This window comes from Vombatus ursinus, unplaced genomic scaffold (assembly GCF_900497805.2).
Source record: "Vombatus ursinus unplaced genomic scaffold, bare-nosed wombat genome assembly UNPS02014791.1, whole genome shotgun sequence".
Taxonomy (NCBI): domain Eukaryota; kingdom Metazoa; phylum Chordata; class Mammalia; order Diprotodontia; family Vombatidae; genus Vombatus; species Vombatus ursinus.
This window is the reverse complement of record NW_020954569.1, coordinates 13,576,737-13,591,242: the sequence shown is the minus strand read 5'-3', so window position 1 is coordinate 13,591,242 and position 14,506 is coordinate 13,576,737. Positions and strand designations below refer to the sequence as shown.

General features: G+C 35.0%; 1 pseudogene; it reads left to right on the top strand.

The window, feature by feature from the left end:
* Window positions 1-440: 440 nt before the first annotated feature.
* Window positions 441-1,222, top strand: LOC114048207 (annotated as a pseudogene).
* Window positions 1,223-14,506: the final 13,284 nt, after the last annotated feature.

Sequence of the window (14,506 nt, the reverse complement as noted above, 5' to 3'; positions counted from 1 at the left end):
CTTGTCCATGAATTTATATATAATGAACAGGGATGCTGCAAATAATCAAGGAGTTTGGTCCAGAATTGCAAAGGAGGAGGAAGAAAGTGGGCTGAATTGGCCTTGGGAAATCCAAAATGCAGATTACTAAATTAGCCTCCTAAGTGACCTCCTTATTTCTAGGCCTTCTTTTTTTCCAAATATCCTTCACATAGCTGCCTGATTGATATCTCTAAAGCACAGATCTGTTGCAGCAACTTGCAGGACTTGTGAGTAGAGGTGGCGCTAAGGGGCTCCCATGCCTGTCTCTTCTGGGCTGGTGAGAGGTGTCTATGGGGCTTCTGCTCAGGATGTCTCTATGTTAAGAACAAGGAAAAAAAGTATGACAATCATGTGGGCACCTGCAGACCAGTGACTGCAGGTCATAGTAAAAAAGATTGTAGTTTGGGCTTACAAACTGGATGATGAGATGAAGAAAATTTGTTGTTATACAGAAGTATAATTATGTTGCCATGGACACTAAGTTTCCAGGTGCAGTTGCAAGACCCATTGAAGAATTTAGAAGTAATACTGACTATCAGTACCGACTATTGAAATGCGGGGCAAAATTACTAAAGATAATGCAGCTAGCATTGACATTTATGAATGAACAAGGGGAATAACCTCCAGGAACCTCAACATGGCAGTTCAATGTCAAGTTTAATTTAGCAGAGGACATATATGCCCAGGACTCCATAGAGCTCCTACCAACATTGCGTATCCTGTTTCAAAAGTGTCAGAAAGAAGGAAATGAGACACAATAATTTGCAGAAACTCTAAAAACACCTGCTTTGAGCTGTGTGGGTCAAGTGGTTTTCATTTCACAGTGGTTATAATTTTGGCTATTTAATAAAAATTCTGAACATTTCTAACTGACTTGAAGGAAAGTTGGACTTCTTTGAAATCCCCTGATTGTTCTTTCTGGTCATCCGTGATACCAATTACCTCATAAAGAGATGCAAATACCTCATTGATGGGTTGCAGGAAATGGGTGAGCAGCTAGAGTTGGAGTAGATAGAACCATAGCAATAGGAGATATGATTTATTACTGATGAGAATGACCTTTTTCAAAAGGTGAGAAGTGTTCTTTGAAGATCACATCAATGATGCCAAGTATTGTGGTTACTTGCACAGCCTTGGTTCAGGCTCATTCCATGAGCAGAACTCTATGGGGAATGTGTATGAAGGAGAGGCCAACAAGTAGTCACGACAAGAAATGGATGGACAACATATGTGTTTATATGTAGGTTTTATCTCCAGTTAAATCCCTTGGACAGTAGACAAAAAGGTTATTTCTTTTTTTTTTAACCATGCCTTTTCATACCATTTTTCCTTTTGTCTTTCAGTACTAATTGTGACCATTCCCTCCACATTAAGTTATCTATCTATTAATTAAACTATACATTAGCAAACATGTGTGGTCAAGGGAAACATTCATATCATACTCAATATTTTGGTAAACATATCTAGTTGGCCTTAATTTGTATCCCACATCTCTCCCGTTTCCATTCCCAGATCAACAAATACTGACTAACTTATTGCCCTATTTCATGACTGTCCCTTCTAGGATACAAGAGTTTTAACTATTTGAGATTGTGGACCATCAATTTTGCACTTTAGAAAGTGACACAAATCCACCATTTTTAGCAGAAGTTGGGTTTTCCTTGCTATTAACCTGAAAGTTGATCATTTATCAGTTTTTCACAGCATTCTCTTGTTTTGGACCCATGGAACAGAGTTTATTTACTGTGCTGCAAATTGTTGACTCAGCAAAGATATCCTCAAAGGAAAAGAGGGAGTACTGAATAGTCAAGCCACCCCACTAGCTGTCCCTGGGATTTTGTAACCATGCTCACCAGGACTTTGGATAGATCTCTGACTAGGCTTTGGGACAAAAGTAATGCTTCACAGCTATTTTCCACTCATATGTCAGAAGTGTTGGCACCTCTGTGGCATGGCCACACATTTGCCTTGGTTTACTTTGCTCACTTTTACTCCCCTAGGCTGACCCTCACCCCTCCCCAGTGAAAGAGTCATATTTACCAACCCTTGTTATGATGACTCCACAAATCAGTATGTCCAAAGAGAGTAAGTCACCTTAGGTACATCTTCTACCAAATGAAATTAGAAGAGATGAGACTGCACCTTTGCAGTTGTTACAAAGACAAAAATGATTAAGAGATTTATTGTAAAACAATGAAACAACAAATTGGAGTGAATAAAGTCACCTGAAGAGTGTAGTGCTTATTTTGTGTGTATATCTTTGCAATATAATTTCTATATATATATAGACAGAATAACTGTGGAATATTTTCTTACCCATGTAGACAGGAGCATATGATCAGGACAGAGCATGTGAAGGAACTTTGGTAATGGGTAACTAAACACTATTCAGATGATGGACAGCAATTCATTGTGTATGTGTTACATGGACTTAACTAACAAATTGGCTTGTTCCCTTGTACTTGTAACATTTCTTTTCATGTTGAGTCACTATGCTGTAACTGGGTGGTCCTTCTTCAGAAAAGTTACTTGCAAAACCCAAAGCATTATTGGTTTTTAAAGTTTTTTTTTGCAAGTAAAGGTTTAAAAATGTTTTCTTACATTTAAAAAAATAAAGCACAGGTCTGATCATAGTGTTTTGTGTTCAAGAAGTTTTAATGGCTCTCCCTTGCCTCCAGGATAAAATCTAACCTCCTCTGTTTCTATGTTGCATCCCTTCCTCCACCACCTCTCTTGATGGCAGAGACAAACTTCATCTTGTTTTGTATCTCCAGCACCTATGAGAGTGTTTTACCATAACAATTAGAACTTAATGAATGGTTGTTAGAATAGATTAGATTGAACAGCATTTAATACAATTAAAATACAGTGGTATTACTTAGTCCTAACTTTTCGTGACCCTATATGGGGTTTTCTTGGCAAAGATGCTAGGGTGGTTTGCCATTTTCTTCTCCAGTGGATTATGGTAAACACAGTTTAGTGACTTGCTCAGAATCACACAGCTAGTGAGTGTCTAAGGCCAGATTTGAATGCAGGTCTTCCTGACTCTAGGCCCAGCTCTCTATCCACTGAGCCACCTAGCTGCCTCTCCAGAATGGAGTGAAGAGACGATAAATTGAGTTTGAAATTTACTGAGTTGTCAATTGTGATAAGATGGGTAGAAATTGCCAGCTGTGTCCAGGAATATCAAACTGGAAGTCTCAAGAGACATTTGGGATGAAGATTTAGATATGGGAATCATATAAGTGATCATTGAAGTGAGAGCTGAGTGTTTGAGTGATAAAAGAACCAAAGAGAAAGATGAGATGTTAGTAAAGGATATAGGGAAAAAGTAGTCAGTAATTTAGAAGGAGAATGACAATAATTAAATACCATGAAAGTTAAGAGAACTAAAGGTTAGATTAGCATGAAGTATGTGATGCTATTAAAATATTTGGAATGACTTATAATAGAAATGCAAATGAAAACAACTCTGAAGTTTTATCTCACACATAGCAAATTAATACAGATGACTATATAGTTAGGACCATGCATATGTTGGCAAACTACTATCCATGACCTAAGCACGATTTTTTTTTTTAAAATAAAGTTTTATTGAATTTTAAAATGCAAAAATCATTCTTAGCTTTCAGACCACACAGAAATAAGTGGTGTGCTTATAGTTTGCTGACTACTGGATATAACTATTCAATGTTGGAGGAATTATGAAAAAAATAGGTACACTAATACACCATTGGTGGAGCGATTGATTTAGTACAACCATTCCAGAAAGAAATTATGAAAATTAATTGATCACAATGTCTATACTCTATGAGATATCTATTCCACTACTAGGCTAATAGCCCGAGAAAGTGACTAATAAAAAGAAAGATATCATATACACCAAGAAATTTATAGAAATCCTTCTTGTGGTAAGAAAGAACTGAAAACAATGTAGGTGGCCTTTGGTTTGGGAATTAGCAAAACAATTTATTGAACATGAAGGTAAAGGAATGTTACTGTGATATAAGAAATGGTAAGTATGATGAATACAGAGAAGTATAGAAATACTTACATGAAACGATGCAAAATGATACAAGCAGAGCCAAAAAATATTCTAATATATATTGTTACTTCAAAAATGTAAATGGAAGGAAATTACTACAAAATAATAATAAAAAAAGAATGTACAAAATTTATAATAACAAGTTTGACCTCAAAGAAAAGATAGGAGAAAATACCTACCCTCACTCCTTTTCAGAATTGAGGGGTCCACAATTTGATGGATCCACAGTTTTGAAATAGTGTATATATCAGTTTTTTTAATTGAACAGTTTTTAATTTTTTTTCTAAAAAATCTTATAAGTAAAGATTTTCTTGAAGACGATAAGGACAAGCGATACAGGGGAAAATTAGGTGAAGTAAAAACAAAAGATAATTAAATTTGTTTTGAAAAAATTTTGGACATTCATGTGAAGTAAAGATAGGCAATTGTGGACCATGTGTACAGAATGAATGATTAAGCCAAAAAAATGGTCTTTCATCAGAAATAGACTTTATTTCAGGTCTTTCTTGTTTTAGGAGCAGCACTGTAAATATGAACCATGAATAGTTGTAAATCCTTGGGAACCTTTCAAGAAACAATAATAACAGAGGTTACTAGTACCTAGCACATAGTACTTAGTTGATGTAACTCTGTTGAATTGAATTAAAATATGTGTGGAGGAAAATAGCTTGAGGTCTCACACATTTAGTAGCATCTTGTCTTTTTTTTTTGTAACAAGAAAAGAATGAGCTGTTTATTCTGCCAACATAATTGAACTGTACAGTGTTGCTAGAAACAATTACTAATTAATTAGGTAGCTAAAGCAATTTCAGTTAGAAGGATGATTACCCAGTTACTATTAGGTGCCTGCCTCCTTAGTTTGTGAATCTGGGTGTATCAATAACAAATATGGTTTATGGCTTTTACAAGCAAAATATTTATGTCCATACAAATTGTTATGTTTTACATTTATTGGTTTGCACAATTGTGTTTATTTTTTTTCTTGGTACATCATATTGATTTTTTTTCTAAAGATCTCATTGTTTCTCTCTCTACTATTCATCTTCTTTATGTGAAAACAAATACAAAGCTTCATCTACTTGGTAAATAGGTTTACATATATCAAAAGACTCCCTTCTTGCTTTTTTCTTCTACATCATGTCTATTAGGAAAATAAACTTTGTAAGATTTTCCTTAAAAAACAGTTAGTTCTCTGCCTCTGTCTCTCTCTCTCTCTTTGTCTCTGTCTGTCTGTCTCTTTCTCTCATATACACACGCACATGTTCATACACACATATATACATATAGGTATGTTTGTTGATGTATTGTATGTGTACAGATGTGTATACATAATATAGATTATATTACATAAATGCACTGATAAACACATACAAACATACATATAAAGATATAGATATAAACATTGATGTTTATATAGATATTCTATAACTGTACTCTAGACATCAATCAGTACACAACCCCTCTTTTCAATTTCATCATCCTTCCTTCATTAATACTTGTACCTTATTAGAATAGGATAGCGAGTTCATTCAGTGTGCTCAGTAGTCATTGTTCCTGTGGACTGAATTTACTGTCCAGTTTTTGAAAGGCATAAGGGGAGCTGTAAATGTAGCTAACATGGCTGTCTTCCTCACATATTGATCTGGAGAATGCACAGATATATTCCCTACCTAATTAGTGAATTATCTTGTTGGGAACAAATCCAAGTAGTATTGCATACAGGTTACCATTCCCTTTTTAATACATACTACTAAAATAAACCAAATATTATTGGGATGATCACTTGAATTTCAGAAGAGATGACTTTTAAACATCCAAAATAGTTACCTTGACAACTTTCCTATTTTAGTTTGTAATAATTACAGATAGAAAATTTTCTGTTGCCCCAAATCCCTAAAACAAAAATTATTTCCTTTTGTTTTAAGACATAATGAAAACACCTTATTTCCCCTTTTCTAAATATATTTGCCATAGTTTGTTAATTGATAGATCCCTACAACCCTCAGGATAAGGTTTTAGGTCCTGGAAATACTTTCATCCCGGCCTTCACTTCTGAAACAGCCCTGAAACTGCCCTGCACTGGTCCATTCCCATCACTGGAATATCTCTTTTTTCAGTGGTCTTATAGATAGCTAGCATTTTATAATGATAGCTATTGATTATATAGGAGTATACACGTTACCTCATATCATCTTCACAACCCTGAGAAATAAGTGCTATTATTTACCCATTTTATAGATGAGAAAACTGAGGGAAATGGAGGGTAATTAACTTGCCCCAGTTCACACATCTAGTAAGTGCCTGAAACTACATTTGAAGTCATCTTCCTGGCTCCAGATCCAGTGTTGTATCCACTATGCCATCTACTTAACTCCATGTCACTAATCTATTTTCTCACCACCATCTAGAACCATTTATTTTTGTCTTATTTATCTCCCAATGCCTCTGTGGCTACCCTCCAATAAGTCACTTAACTCTGTACATACTGGTAACCTTGAGCCTCATTTTGACCTCTGCCCTGATATTCCCTACCCTAATGTACAATCTAGTTCCTCTCCACCCACATCCCCAACTCCTTCTTTGAGAACTCTTATCAAATCACCAGAATAATAAATCTATGAATCTGAGAGCTGAAAGAGACATCAGTGATCATCTTATCTAATTTATGTTTAATAAGAATCCTCATTATAGTTTACCCTATCAGTTATATTTCAGCTTCTATTAAAGATCTCCAGGGACAGGGATACCAATGCCTCTGAAGACAACTCATTCTCATTCGAGGATGTTGTTGTTCAGTCATTTCAGTCATGTACAACCCTATTTTGGTATTTTCTTGGCAAAGATATTAGAACAGTTTGCCATTTTCTTCTCCAGCTTTTTTTTGGTTTTGTTTTGCTTTGTGTTTTGTTTTGTTTTTACCAATGAGGAAACTGAGGTAAACAGGGTTTTAAGTGATTTGCCCATGGTCACACAGCTAGTGTCTGAGGACCTATTTGAAGTCATGAATATGAGTCTTCCTGATTCCAAGTCCAATGCTCCATCCATTGCACCACCTAGATGCCCCATTCTAGGATAGCTCTAAGTATAAGCAAGTTTGTCTCTATGTAAATTCTACCTATTATTCTTTATTTAGCTCTGAATAGCCAAACAGCAAATTCAATCACTCCTCCACATGACATCCCTTAAGATACTTAAAGATAGCTATCATATTCCTCCCTTTCTCCCAAACTCAGTCTTCTTTTCATCAGATTAATATGCCCATTTCCTTTAATTCATCTTCATGTGCCACACACTCAAGGCTTTTCTCCATCTTTACTATTTCCTCTGTATACTCTCCAGTTTAATGTCCTTCTTCATTCTGTTGCCCAAAATTAAACATAATTTCCCAGACAGAGTCTCAAGAAAGCAAAGAACAGTGGAACTATCACTTCTTTTTTCCCCACTGGAAGTTATGTTCCCTTAACAAGGTCTAAGATTGAGTTTTTTTTTAACCACCTCATACTGGTGACTTGGAGCTTGGAGTCCACTAAAACCTCAGATAATTTTCATACACATAAGCACATTCCCCCATCTTATATATCTTCTATTTATTTTTTTTAATCAGACTGTAGAACTATGCATTTATCCTTAATGACTTTCATGGATAGAACTTCGTGCTCTAGCTTTCCAAAATCATTTTAGAATCTGACTATATCATCTATTGGGTTAGATATCTTCCCCCATGAGTATCATTTAAAAACCACCAATTATGTTATTCTATACATTGAAAATAATGTTAGATATATAGCCTAAGTCCAGGCACAGGATACTGGAATACTCTAGTGAAGATTTTCTTCCATATTTAGATTGAAACATTAACAACTACTCTGAGTCTGACCATCCAACCAATTCTTAATTCCTTAGGTAGCTAACAGGCACAGAGGATAGAGTACTGGCCTAGAGTAAGGAAGATACAAGTTTAAATCCATCCTCAGACACAAACAACCTACATGACACTGATAAAGTCACTTAATTCTTTTTGTCTTACTTTTTTATTAAAAATTAGGGATAATAATTATTTATTTCCTAGGATTGTTTGAAGAGCAAGTGAGACAATATTTGTAAAGTGCTTAATGTGTATTGGATGCTTAATTAATACTTGTTCCCTTTCCTTTTTTCTCATCTGAATTTTCAATAACCTAATCCATTTCTCTTGAGTTTATCCTCATGTGTTAGTTTAGTAATACCCTCCCCCCCCCAAAAAAAGAAATGATATCAGTGTGTCATTAGCGTTCTTGATGAATTTATGCTCTTTTTATTTTTGGCAATAATTGCTCTTCTTTCTAGATATTCACCAACTATTCTTTAAAAATTAGTTCTAGAATTGCCCCAGAAATAAAAACAATGCTATAATCCCTTCCTTAAAAAAATCATGAGGCATTTGCCATTCTTCAATCTTGTAATATTTCTCCTATTTTCTATTATTTTTGAAATATCACTGAAAGTGGTTTAGAAATAATATATGGATAAACCCAAAGACTCCAACTTCTGGGATAAGAACTTACTATTTGACAAAAATTGTTGGGAAAACTGGAAAAGAGTATGGCAGAAACTAGGCATAGACCAACATTTTACATCACATGCCAAAATAAAATTAGAATGAGTACATGATTTACATATAAAGGCTGATAGCAAACTGGGAGAGTATGGGAAAGTTTATCTATCAGATCTATGGAGAAGGGAAGAATTTATGACCAAACAAGAGATAGAGAACATTATGAAATGCAAAATAGATTATTTTGATTACATTAAATTGAAAAGTTTGTGCACAGAGTCAATGCAACCAAGATTATGAGGGAAGCAGAAAACTGGGAAAGAATTTTACAATTAATGTTTCTGATAAAGGTCTCATTTCTAAAATATATAGAGAACTGAGTCATATTTATAAGAATACAATTCTCCAATTGATAAATGGTAAAAGGATATGACCAGGCAGTTATCAGATGAAAATATTACAACTATCTATAGTCATATGAAAAAATGTTCTAAATCAATATTGATTAGAGAAATGTAAATCAAAAGGCCTCTGAGGTACCACATCACACCTATCAAATTGACCAATATGATAAAAGTGGAAAATGATAAATATTGAAGAAGATGTGGGAAAATTGGAACACTAATGCATTGTTGGTGGAGTTGTGAATTGATCCAACCATTCTGGAGAGCAATTTGGAATTATACCCAAAGGCTATAAAATGTGCATACCTTTTGGCCTAGCAATACCACTTCTACTTCTGTGTTCCTAAAAGATCATACAAATAGGAAAAAGGCCCACATGTACAAAAATATTTATGGCAGCTCTTTTGGTGGTGGCCAAGAATTAGAAATTGAGAGCATGTCCATCATCAATTGGAGAATGACTGTACAAGTTGTAGTATATGAATGTAATGGAATACTATTTTGCTATAAGAAATGATAAGCAGGCAGACTTCAGAAAAACCTGGAAAGACTGGTATGGACTAATGCTGAGTGAAGTGAGCAGAACCAGGAGAACATTGTACACAATAACAGTCACAATGTGCAATAACTAACTTTGATAGACTCATCTCTTCTTAGTAATGCAAAGATACAAGACAACTCCAAAGGACTCATGATGGAAAATGCTGTCCACATCCAGAAAAAGAACTACGGAGTGTGAATGCAAATCAAAGCATGTTATTTGCTCTTTCTCTTTTTTTTCTTTTTTCTTTTGTTTGCTTCATCTTTCTCATGCTTTCTCCCATTGGTTCTAATTCTTCTTTACAACATATCTAATGAGAAAATAGGTTCAATATGAATGTATATGTAGAGCCTATATTGAATTGCATATTCTCTTGGGGTGGGGGTAGGGGAGAGATGGGGAGAAAATTTGGAACTCAAAATCTTATGAAAATGAAGGTTGAAAATTAAAAATAAATAAAAAAAATTGCAAGTTGTTTTATAACTTAACAGTAGAGGTTATCTGTGACTAGATGACATGAATTCATGAAGGTCAACTGGGTGCTCTCTTACTCACTTATTATTTTCCACTACCTCAGTCACTGGAAAAGGTATGTTAATGAACTTTTTTGTTCCTCTACACTTCTTTATGAATTCCCCTTTTATATAACTTCCTTCTCTGTCCACCACTCCCTTTTATTTGAAGTATTACTCATAAACTCCTTAAGGGCATTGAATGCCTCACTTTTGTAATTGTATTCCCACTGTGTAGTATTGTACCTGGCACATAACAAGTATTTAATAAATATTTTTTTTCATTTATTCGTCCTTTTAAATGATAGCTTAAAAAAAGACTTTCTACATTAGGATTTTTTTTGATCCACTCCCTGCTGCTACTTATTTTCCCCATCCGACCTCTAAATATATTTTATTTATCTATATTTTACACATACTTGAATAATAAGTGTTATATCCTCAATATGCCTCATGATATAATTGTGAATTTTAAATCAAAGTAGATACCATCACTAGTAATTTTTTTACTTTTAATTAATCCTATAAAATCAATCTTCTAAATCTTTTAAATAAATCTTTTTTTAAATTAATTTATTTTTAGTTTTCAATATTCACCTTTTGAGTTCACAACTTTCTTGCCTTACTTCCTTCTCCCCTCTCAGACAGTGTGCAATCTCATATAGGCTCTACATGTACAATCCTATTAAACACATTTTCACATTAATCATGCTGTAAAGAAGAATTAGAATGAATAGGAAGAACAACAGAAAGAAGAAACAAGACAAAACAGAAGAAAAAAAGAGGAAATAGTATGCTTTGGTCTGCATCCAGACTCCACAGTACCCTCTCTGGATGTGGATAGCACTTTCCACCATTAGTCCCTTGGAGATATCTTAGATTCTTGTGTTGCAGAGAAGAGTTAAGTCTATCAAAGTTAGTCATTGCACATTGTGGCTGTTATTGTGTATGATGTTCTCCTGGTTCTGCTCACTTCATTCAACATTAGTCCATGCAAGTCTTTCCAGGTTTTTCTGAAGTCTGCCTGCTCATCATTTCTTATAGCACAATAGTATTCCATTACATTCATATACCACAACTTGTTCAGTCATTCCCCAATTGATGGGCATCCCCTCAATTTCCAATTCTTTGCCACCACAGAAAAAGCTGCTATAAATATTTTTGTACATCTGGATCCTTTTCCCATTTTTTATGATTTCTTTAGCATACAGCCATAGAAGTGCTATTTCTGGGTCAAAGGGTATGCACATTTTAATATCCCTTTGGGTATAGGTTCAAATTGCTCTCCAAAATTTTTGGATCAATTCACAGCTCCACCAACAATGCATTAGTGTTCCATTAAATAAATCTTTTAAAAAACAATATAATGACAGCAATTTTAAAAAATGATTTCATCAATTTAAAGAAGGAAATCATGACAAGTATGTAAGTGGTGTTTCTAATTTTCTCTTAAATTAATTTTAATAGGCTGTTGTACATTTCTTTAGTGTAGAACACATTATTCCCTTGGTGGTAAATCTTAAAATCTTTATTTCTCAAATTTAAATTATGATTCATGATGTTCAGAATGATTCAGTTAAACATATATAAGTACAACAAAGCCAAGTTGGTAATTAGATGTCTCATTGATAACATAAGTTCTACTTGACTACATTAAAAAAGATTAAGACTTTTTTTTAAGTTAAGCAGAAACAGAGCTTTTATTCTGCCATTGTTATTCTATTAGGAGAATATCACATCTACCAGTGATCCATTAAATCATCATCTTAAAATCTCAATTGAAAGAAAATTCAAAGACCACAAAGGTCAATATCTGGGTAGGAATACTTTCTACATTATTTCCCAAATGAGTTGATCCAGACTTCATTTAAAGACTTTGAGTGAGGCAGAATTCTCCAACTCCCATTGAAGGGCTGTAACATTTAGGAAGGTTCACTTAACATGGGAGCTAAAACTTTCTTGTGGTAACATCTCCATCACTTGCTATGGACACTCTTGAGCTTATTAATTTCCTCCCTAAAATATGACTTCCATAAATGAATAAATGCAGTCTAATTATGGTAGAATACAGAATACAGAAAGACTATACTATTTTCATTTTGGACCATTTTACTTAATGAATCTCAAATTGTATTAGCTTTTTTTGTGGTGTTGTCATATGATAACTGCTGAATTCTATCAACTTACAATCCACTAAAACACAAAGATCTTTTTTTAAGATAAACTACTAGATAGTTACCCTTTTTCCATTTTGAAATTTTGGATTTGATATTCTTTAATCTGAATTAGAGAGATTTTAAATTTATCTTAATAAATTATATCCAGGGGGCAAAGCCAAGATGGTGGAGTAAAAGCAGTGACTTATTTGAGCTCTCCCTCAAACCCCTCCAAATACCTATAAAAAATGGCTCTAAACAAATTTTAAAGCAGAACCTACAAAATCCACAAAAAGACAGATCGAAACAAATTTCCAGCCCAAGACAACCTGGATGGTGATCTGAAAGGTATATCGCGCCAGGGCTTGGAGAGGAATGCAGTTCAGCATGGGCATGCAGGCCTCAGTGAACCTGCTGCAGGGCTCAGAGGGCTCAATCACAGGCAGTTGTGGTGGTTTCTGGAACGCTCAACTCAGGAAAGCCAAAGACAACTTAGAAGGTCAGTGGGAAAGGTCTGTGTCTGCAGTGAGAGAGAGATGTGTGGTGGTCTCAGCTCCAGTCCCTGAGTTTGGCCCAGGAGCAGTGGCTACCTCCTGAGCTTCCAGCTCATAGACTGAGGGGGAATCCAGTGGCTGATCAGAGGGGGATTGCAGGGATCTCTACTAGTGCAGGATTCTCTTGCTTTGCTTATGCTTGCATCTGGGTCACAGTTCTGGGTGGTGGTCCTGGGGGAAGGAGGAGTGCTGGCATGATGGAGCTTGTAGTGGAGATGGAGAGGAAGTCCTCCTCACAGTTCCAAGACAGAAAAGAGTGCTTGGGGTCACTCATAGACCAGAGCACAGGCCAGGAAAAGAGTAAACACCTCATCCCTTATCATACCACCTTGTAAGAACTGAAAATTTACAAGTCCCTAGAAGTATCTCTGAAAACAGCTGCACAAAACCCCCTAAGCTTGGGACAGTACATTCTCCACACTGGCAGCAGACTCCTACCTTCACAGAGTTTATAACTCAAGTAATTGACTGGGATCATGAACAAGCAGCGCAAAAAAAAATCAGACCATAGAATCTTTCTTTGGTGACAAAGAAAACCAAAAGATACAACCAGAAGAAGACAACACAGTCAACGTTCCTACATCCAAAGCCTCCAAGAAAAATATGAATCAGTCTCAGGCCATGGAAGATCTCAAAAAGGATTTTGAGAAGCAAGTAAGAGAAGTAGAGGGAAAATTGAGAGTAATGCAAGAAAATCATGAAAAACAAGACAACAGCTTGCTGAAATACTGAAGAAAATAACACCTTAAAAATAGCCTAACCCAAATGGCAAAAGAGGTCCAAAAAGCCGACAAGGAGAATGACCTAAAAATCAAAATTGGCCAAATGGAAAAGGAAGTCCAAAAGATTACTGAAGAAAATACTTCCTTCACAATTAGAATGGAGTAATTGGAAGCTAGTGACTTTATGTGGAATCAAGACATTGTAAAACAAATCCAAAAGCATGAAAAAATAGAAAACTATGTGATATATCTCATTGGAAAAACAACTGACCTGGAAAATAGATCCAGGAGAGAGAATTTAAAAATTATTGGACTATCTGAAAGCCATGATCAAAAAAAGAGCCTAGACAGCATCTTTCAAGAAATTATCAAGGAAAATTTCCCTGAAATTTTAGAACTAGAAGACAAAATAGAAATTGAAAGAATTCACCTGTCACCTCTGGAAAGAGATCCCAAAGGAAAACTCCTGGGAATATTGTAGCCAAATTCCAGAGTAACCAGGTCAAGGAGAAAATATTACAAGCAGCCAGAAAGAAACAACTCAAGTATTGTGGAAACACAATCAGGATAACACAAAATTTAGCAGCTTCTACATTAAGGGACCAGAGGTCATGGAATATAATATTACAAAGGGCAAAGGAGATAGGATTACAACCAAGAATCACCTACCCAGCAAAACTGAGAATAATCCTTCAGGGGAAAAATGGTCATTCAGTGAAATAGAGAACTTTCAAGCATTCTTGATGAAAAGACCAGAACTGAATAGAAAATTGACTTTCAGATACAAGACTCAAGAGAAGCATAAAGAGGTAAACAGGGAAGGTAAATCATAAGAGATTTATTAAGGTTGAACCGTTTATATTCCTGGATGGAAAGATGATATTTGTAACTCATGAGACCTTTGTCTGCATTAGGGTAGTGGGAGGGAAAAATTATATGTATTTATGTATAGATAGATAAATAGATAGATAGATAGATAGATAGATAGATAGATAGATAGATAGATAGATAGATAGA